Below are 8,712 nucleotides of genomic sequence, written 5' to 3' on the forward strand. Positions count from 1 at the left end.
TCGCTTGTCGCTTGTCGCTGTTGTCGTTCGTCGCTTGTCGCTACCATAAAAAGGTACTTTAACAATATTTTAATTTTCAAAATTGTCAAATTACAAACAGGAATTTTGTTGTGACTTTTACAGTTATAAAGTAACTATTTAATAGAAATAGAAACCTTAAAAAATTAATATTGTAATGCAATTATTGTAATGCTCAAATCAAAAAATATTTACATTATCCATGTCTGCCAATACTATATAATTTTTTATTTATATTGCATTTTATATAATGGCAATGTTTTCATTTAAAATTTGACTTAGGCCCTATTGGGCTCAATACAGGCCCTGAATCCAAAATCCAATAAGATCATCTATTGGCCCCCTTCAAACCTTTCAACTTTTATATCTGAAACACTTTTCCAATAAACCAAGCCGTCAATTGACACTTAACAAAAATTAACACAATAACATTTAATTAAACGACACCCAACGATAAAGGGATCATGGCGACACTGATTAAATCGACATAGAACATTAAAGGTTAAAGCGGGGAGCATACACTTCTGCACAACGCATAATGCGTAAGCATAAGAAAATTGATTGGTTCATACACATGTGCATAAGGAAATAGACTAATCAATTTTCTTATGCTTACGCATTATGCGTTGTGCAGAAGTGTGTGCTCCCCGCTTAACACTCTGTTAACACCAAACCAACATCCAACGATGAGGATCAATCTCCAACCTACACTAAACATTGAAGCTTAATCCCCAACCTATGTACACCTATCATTAAGAGTAATCTCCCAATAATGTATATACACTCATCATTGAGGATTGAACCCACGACTTACCTAAACCTTAATGGTCAACACTCAATCTACACCTAAATTTAAGTGTTGACACTTAACTTTGATGACAAACACTAAACTTACGCCCAAATTTGGGAGTAAGTTTAGTGTTAACACTCAATTTAGGTGTTGACCATCAAAGTTGAGTGTACTTTTTCATAAGGGTTTTCAATCTCATTTAATTTAACGTCGTTTATGGAATATCAATCAATACGTATATACCGTAACTATACTGACATTAATCTTTATGTACAGCAAACAATGCCAGATAAATAAGATAAAGCTTCAAAGTATTTTCCTTATTATTTTGTACGCAAAAATATCTAATAAGTTCGTCAATATGCAAGTAAAAATTCGTAATTATGCTGACATTAATCCGTATGTATAGTACGTTACAGATAACGGATAAAAATCTTGAAACTTTAAAGTGGTCGCAATTAGTTGCACATTCAAGGCGATTTTCGAGAGCTACGCCTACTTCTCTCCTATTGCCCCTCCGCTCGGCCACACTAATCACTTGTAGGTCTCCCCGACCGAGCAGAGCGACAAGGGGAGAGAAGTAGGCGTATCTCTCCAAAATCGTCTCGAATGTGCAACTAATCTCCCACTTAAAAGTGTGTGCAGTACGTAATAATACGTTCACTGCTGTGCGACCATGCCTGAGCGTGTGAAATTTTTTCAAATTTTATGGTCGATTTTGAATGCTTTTCGTTTAATAAGCATTACTCGTTTTTGTAAAAACGTTTTTATCCATTCTTCAGAATTTGAAAGGACAATCAGTAATTTTGGAGTACTCGTATAACAGACAAAAAAAGTTAACCTAAAAATGTATGCCATCTTCATTATAAATGTCCAATAAAATAATATCTTTTTAAGTATTTTAAGTGAAAAATAATAAAACTTACTCCTTGAATACTTTCTTTGAACTTGTCCTCTTCTCGCCTATCCTTCACAATTAATTAATCACAATCTAAGTCTTTCACTTCACTCTTCTTCTTCTTCTTATATTTATATTGGCTCCTGCCTCTAATACGAGGTCAATATGGCCAGCATTTGCCCCTAATTGTTTAGCTTTTACTTCACTCGATCTTTAGATGGCGATCAATCACAATCCATAAACGCATAATAGATTGACTCGCACTTGCGACTTTTCTAATTGATCGGTGATAACTGCCAAGAACAGGCCCCCCTAGAGAAAATGGCCGTACCGCAGAGACGAAGAAAATGGCCGTATCGCACAGAAGAAAATGGCCGTCAGGCAAAGACAAAGAACGTGATTGGTTGAGGGGCGTACATGCGTGTCCGTCATGTGTGTGTTTTAGAAAACGCCGCCAGAGCGCGATACACGTATCGAAGTTGTCGTCACAATCGAGATAATTCATTGTTGCGCTGCACACGTGAGGAGACAAGTGAGTATTAAGGTGGAAGCACATAAAATTACAGGACCCATAGGCAGAATGCAGAAGCCATAGCGCATGCGCTGTGGTATTACTTTATCTGCCTATAGCAGAATGGCAGATATCATAGCGCATGCGCTATGGTTTCTGTATTCTGCCCATGGCTTCTGGATTTTCAATCTACATAAAAATACATAATGCATAGCCACGGGCATAGGCACATACATTCTCCTTGTAGTCGGTTCTTCTAGAAAAGTGATCAAGAACAAAGAACGGATTTATATTGATTAACACGTAAGTATTCTCATTATTTAAGTATCAACGTAATGAAATTAACCGACCGTATATAATTATTAGTGTGAATTGTCTCAGTTTCGTAAACATAGTGTTTTGAGGTTAATTTGATTTTGTGTGCCGAAGTATCCAAATTGCTTTCTACTTTGAAGGCTCAGAGCTCCGCGACTAACAAGACGCAAGCAAACTCGAATCAAGACGCGTCGAAAGCTAAATCGGCGCAAGATCCGAAAACGGATAGCGAGACGTCGTCGAGTCCGAGGCGATCACCAAAAATTGTAATTTATTGCAAAATAAACGCATCTCATAATTTTCGGTAAGTTTCATATACAGTTTAGGTGTAAAAATTTATTATTAAAACATTTTCTTGATTTGGTTAATTTTCTCGAATAATACTTTATTATTTGTATGTATCATTGAATATTTTTCACTTATTTTGATATTTGATGTTTGCGCTGTTTGGCCATTCTTTAACGTTTTTGCAATTAATTCATACAATTCTGAATGTGATTTTAATTCGAGAAGACTGCATTAGATTGAATTACATTTGTCTTTTCACAGAAATGGATGATTTCGATTTGTTGTTAATTGCTCTGGTCAACATGGGAGCATTTTTGGTGCAACGTCGTAGAAACCGTGAACGTCATCGTCGCCGCCGCGCCGTCGGCGTGTCTGGGTACGACCAATTAACACAAGGAGAAGACAGCAAGGAGCGTTTTACAATCTTTTTCAGGAGATGAAAACAGATGAGCAAATGTTCCACAAGTATACACGTATGACACTGCCAACATTCCAGCACTTGATGGAGATTGTTAATCCAAGTTTAATGAAACGAAGTCCACGGGCACTTGAACCAGAGCAAAGAGTTGCTTTTACATTGCGGTATATGTTCGGATTACTCGTAGTCTAACAATACATATGTGTAAAAACAGTTTTGGCAATTAATATTATAATATTGATAATGATGTTACAGATTTCTGATTGGAGGCAAAGTTCCAGCAGTTGCTTTTGCCTATCGTGTTGGTTTATCAACAGTACATAAAATAATTAAAGAGACGTGTGACGTATTTGAAAGACTTTTTTGGTCCTATCTATCAACGAACTCATTTAAGAGAAGAATATTTACAAATTGCTGAGGGTTTTTGGACATTATGGAATTTTCCACATTGCTTGGGGGCAATTGATGGAAAACATGTCGATGCTTAATGCCCCCCTAATTCTGGTACGCTGTACTTTAATTATCACATACGATACAGCATCGTACTTTTGGCTGTGTGATCACAATTATCAATTCACTTTGGTGGATATTGGGTCAATGGGGAAGAACAGTGATGCGGGAATTTATGGGAACAGCTACTTGAATGTGACGAATGAGATGCTGGATATTCCAGAAGGAACCAGTTGCTTAAGCGGAACCGATATACAAGTGCCTTATTTTTTTATTGGGGATGAAGCATTCCCCATTGGAAAGCATTTGATGCGGCCATATGCTGGACGGTATTTGGGGGAACGCAAAAACATATTTAATTATAGACTTTCGCGAGCCCGGCGTATAATAGAAAATACATTTGAGATTTTGGCAAAAAAGTGGGGTATATACATATAACAGACCGATCGCTGCGATTCCTGAAAATATCAATAAATATATTTTGGCAACTGTATGTTTGCAAAATTTCTTAAGAAACAAAGAAGGTAATATTTTACAATTTGAAAACAATGATGAAATTATTGAAAATAACGAAAATGGTGCATTTGCGACGCACATTAAAGACTCTCTTTGCAATTATTTTATGACTCTAAATGGAATGGTCAATTAGCAGCATGATTATGTAACAAGAGGACAAAATCAAGACTTTATCTACACGTAAACATTTGATCGATTGATTACACAGGTGTCATATTGTGAAATGTAATGCTAATATGTATTTATTATGTGATTATAAAATAAATAGTACAAAATTTCTTTAATATTATTATTATTAATATTATTATATACCAGTACACATATATGTTATTACTAAAATTAATATTGCACAATTTTAAGACATGAGTATTATATGTATCTACGAATAAATGCAAATTATTTATTTTATTACAAAAATCATCTCGCTCACAGGTTTTCCTTTCTCCACAAAATTTTCATGATTTCTTGTTTCTTGACTTGTTTTATATCATCATCCAATTGTTCTAATTCCGCCAGATTGTAAAATGAAGTGTCTGGATCATTCTGCATTTGTGCACCATCTTTTTTAGAATTCAAATGCTCTGCAACTGCTTGATTCAAATTAATAAAAGACGCTTCGAACTTATCGTTTTCGAAAGATCACCAGGCAATAAAATTTGACACGTTATTGAAGTTGACAAAACGAACGACGAAAATGCGTTAATTTAAGTCGCTAGGTTAAAATTGTATTTATACGAATAAAAATTTATATATATATATATATATATATATATATATATATATATATTATTATTGATACAATATGTTCGCGCAAATATGAAATTTTGTATTAATTATTAAAAACTTGATTGTCATTAATTGATAGATTAAAACTTAATTATGTAATTTGACGGTTGCGCTGATACCTAAGAATTTAAATTCGTGGAAATTATTACTAGTAAAAATCACGAATATGCATATACAAAGTAACTGACAGGTAAAAGAGTAATTCGACTGACAATAACAATGTTTATTTATATTAATTAATAATAAAACATATTATCAAAACTTATTATTGTCGATAAAAATTAAAAACTGGACAGATAACGAAGTTCGACAGATGCACTGTCTTCGGATACTTCGGCACTGATATCAATTTTGCTCAGTTCACTTAATTTGTTCACAATAGCGGCCGGCTGGGGTACGTTGGACACGGATGTCGCAGGCTGGAACTCCTCCTTGATAACGAGAAATCAAGAGAATGTTTTAATAATAAATTTTTACACCTAAACTGTATATAAAACTTACCGAAAATTATGAGAAGATGCGTTTATTTTGCAACAAATTACAATTTCTGGTGATCGCCTCGGACTCGACGACGTCTCGCTATCCGTCTTCGGATCTTGCGCCGATTTAGCTTTCGACGCGTCTTGATTCGAGTTTGCTTGCGTCTTGTTGGTCGCGGAGCTCTGAGCCTTCAGAGTAGAAAGCAATTTGGATACTTCGGCACTGATATCAATTTTGCTCAGGTCACCTAATTTGTCCAAAATAGCGGCCGGCTGGGGTACGTTGGACACGGATGTCGCAGGCTGGAACTCCTCCTTGATAACGAGGTTTTGCGTCTTCTCGATAGGCTCGATTTCGTCTTTCGAACTATCCACTATAGTAAGATTACCTCCCTCGTCATCATCATCATCATCGTCCTCGTCATCCGAATACCAATCTTTGATAATCTGATCGGTATTTTAGGTGCATCGGACTCGTTGTCTATGTTTTTCAAACTGTCCTGAGCCGCGCGTTGCTGCTGCTGTATTCGGCACACAAAATAAAATTAACCTCAAAACACTATGTTTACGAAACGGAGACAAATCACACTAATATAATTATATACGGTCATTGTCAGATCGTATTTTCATTACGTTGATAATTAATTAAATAATGAGAATACTTACTTTGTTAATCAATATAAATCCGTTCTTTGTTCTTAATCACTTTTCTTTAGGACCGGCTACAATGAGAATGTATGTGCCTATGCCCGTGGCTATGCATTATGTATTTCTATGTAGATTGAAAATCCAGGAGCCATGGGCAGAATACAGAAACCATAGCGCATGCGCTATGATATCTGCCATTCTGCCATAGGCAGATAAAGTAATACCACAGCACATGCGCTATGGCTTCTGCATTCTGCCTATGGCTCCTGTAATTTTATGTGCTTCCACCTTTATGGTCAATTCAGACATAATTGTGCCATGCCCGTACCGGTGACCGTACCGTGATTACCGTGACTGTACCGTACACGGACAGAAAGGTTAGTTAATAAAGACGATAAGATTTACATAGAAATGTTTATATGTAATCGTGACCGTACCAATGTTGGCTCGTCCGTATTCATGGCTCACGGTCACCATGATCAGCGACGTTATTTTTACAAATACGGCTCGCACAGTACGACGTTTACGTTTAAACACGTTTCCGATGAAAACACCGTCGTACCGTGCGAGCCGTATTTGTAATAAAAATAACCTCACCGATCATGGCAATCGTGCACCCATGAATACAAACGGGCCGGCATTGGTCACGGTTACATATAAACATTTCTATGTAAATCTTATTATCTTTATTGACTAATCTTTCTGTCTTTGCACGGTACAGTCACGGTACGGGCATGACACCCCTGGTAACCAGTTTGCTAGTTCAGATGCGTCCCGAAAAAGTGCGCAAGAAAACAGTCCAAAATTGCGACAAAAGTGCATAATATCTGTGATTGAACGAGTACTTACTGTACTATTGCAGTAGTCTGCTGTAAGAAGCTACTGTGAAATTTTATACTATTTGTTAAAAGTAAACATGTAGCAGAAATGTGAAAACAATATGGAAGTATCTTTTGAGTACAGATCCAACCGGCAGAAACGTGAAAAGAACGTGCAAGCATCTACCCGTAAGAAAAAGAGCAGTCGAGTGTGCTAGACGCTTGAAACATATTTGCAGCAAAATTTCACAAGTGTATGTCACTTAAATTGTTGTTTTTGCCGTACAGATCCGACCGGCAGAAACGTGAAAAGAACGTGCAATCATCTGCCCGTGAGAAAAAGAGCAGTCGAGTGTGTTAAACTCTTGAAACATATTTGCAGCAAAATTTCACAAGTGTATAATGTCGCTTAAATTGTTGTTTTTGCCGTATAGATTCGAGTGACAGAAATGCGAAAAAAGCGTGTAAGCATCTGCCCGTCAGAAAGAGAACAGACGAGCGCGCTAAACTCCCAGACAACACAAAATATTTATAAAATATTTATAAAATATTTATAAAAAAGATTAAATATTTTGAAAATATATACGTTGAATATTTTGTAAATATTATAATGTCCGGAAAATAAAAGTATCTAAAAGATTATAAAAAATATTTTAAAATAAAGTGTAAATAATTATCATCAATATTATTAAAGTTGTTTTTAATTTATGTTATATAAATATTTATAGAAATAATTACTGTAAGTTAAGTGGAGATTATGAAACTGTTATAGCTTCGTGCTGTGAGATGTAGGTTATACGTACGGTCCATTTTGGCGTTACGAATTTCGAAAAATGTTTGATTGATAAATCAGATGTACGGTATATTCTACCAAAATAACGATAACGCTCTCAATAACGATAAATAAACAAAACAAGGCAAATGAGAGCTTGTTCGCGACGATGGACGGGCGACAGTAATAAAATATTACAAATTGAATAAAATATATATAATAAAGTAAACGTTTCGGTTCTTGATTTGGACCCTCCTCAGTACATACAGCTGGTCGAGTGAAATGCAGTGGTCACAAGTAGTAAAAAATGCCGCGTAATACTTATTGTATTACAAGAGATGGTGTCGTATATCTTATAAATTTGACTGTCAGGTAACTCTTGTGATCACTTTTTAAGGTATGACTATATATATTTGTTTAATTTATTTCTTTTTATGGAATTAAGGTAATAGTCACGTTGAGGATACGAGATCCACACTCTCATAATCGGAGAGCGGAATAACTGCATTTTTGACTACTTGTGACCACTGCATTTCACTCGACCAGCTATATGTACTGAGGAGCTAGGGTCCAAACCAAAGACCGAAACGTTTACTTTATTATATATATTTTATTCAATTTGTTGAATTTGTAATATTTTATTACTGTCGCCCGTCCATCGTCGCGAACGAGCTCTCATTTGCCTTGTTTTGTTTATTTCTACCAAAATCATTTGTATTTCTGCTGCTCTACTTCTTACGCAAGCATCTGCCGTAATTCTTGTTGAATTCTGCTGTATGTGCTAGTTTGCAACAATGCCGCTAGGCGGCGCATAATAGTAAAACTAACTCGCAAGTAAATTTCAGTTGGGATCTAATATAAGCAGGCCTCCGGCGAAGTGCGAAGCAAAATCATGACATTTGCGACAATCTTCACTAGCAATACAACGCAAGGCTTACCCAACACCACTGCGGTGCTATAAATATAAAAAATATTTTTGTAAATTATTTTAATCTATCTAAAAAA

General features: G+C 35.8%; 2 long non-coding RNA genes across 2 annotated transcripts; one reads left to right on the plus strand and one right to left on the minus strand.

Annotated features, from left to right (window-relative positions):
• The first annotated feature begins 2,287 nt into the window (after positions 1-2,287).
• On the plus strand, positions 2,288-3,594 carry LOC112465547. Its single transcript, XR_003042040.1, has 4 exons — positions 2,288-2,520; positions 2,673-2,836; positions 3,082-3,402; positions 3,494-3,594. It is a non-coding gene; the product is annotated as an uncharacterized LOC112465547 (long non-coding RNA).
• Positions 3,595-5,047: 1,453 nt separating this feature from the next.
• Positions 5,048-6,230, minus strand: LOC112465548. The gene is made up of 3 exons (XR_003042041.1): positions 6,136-6,230; positions 5,492-5,990; positions 5,048-5,421 (listed from the first exon to the last, which is right to left on the minus strand). It is a non-coding gene; the product is annotated as an uncharacterized LOC112465548 (long non-coding RNA).
• Between the last annotated feature and the right edge of the window lie 2,482 nt (positions 6,231-8,712).

This window comes from Temnothorax curvispinosus, unplaced genomic scaffold, assembly GCF_003070985.1.
Source record: "Temnothorax curvispinosus isolate PA1 unplaced genomic scaffold, ASM307098v1 QBEX01015329.1, whole genome shotgun sequence".
Lineage (NCBI taxonomy): Eukaryota > Metazoa > Arthropoda > Insecta > Hymenoptera > Formicidae > Temnothorax > Temnothorax curvispinosus.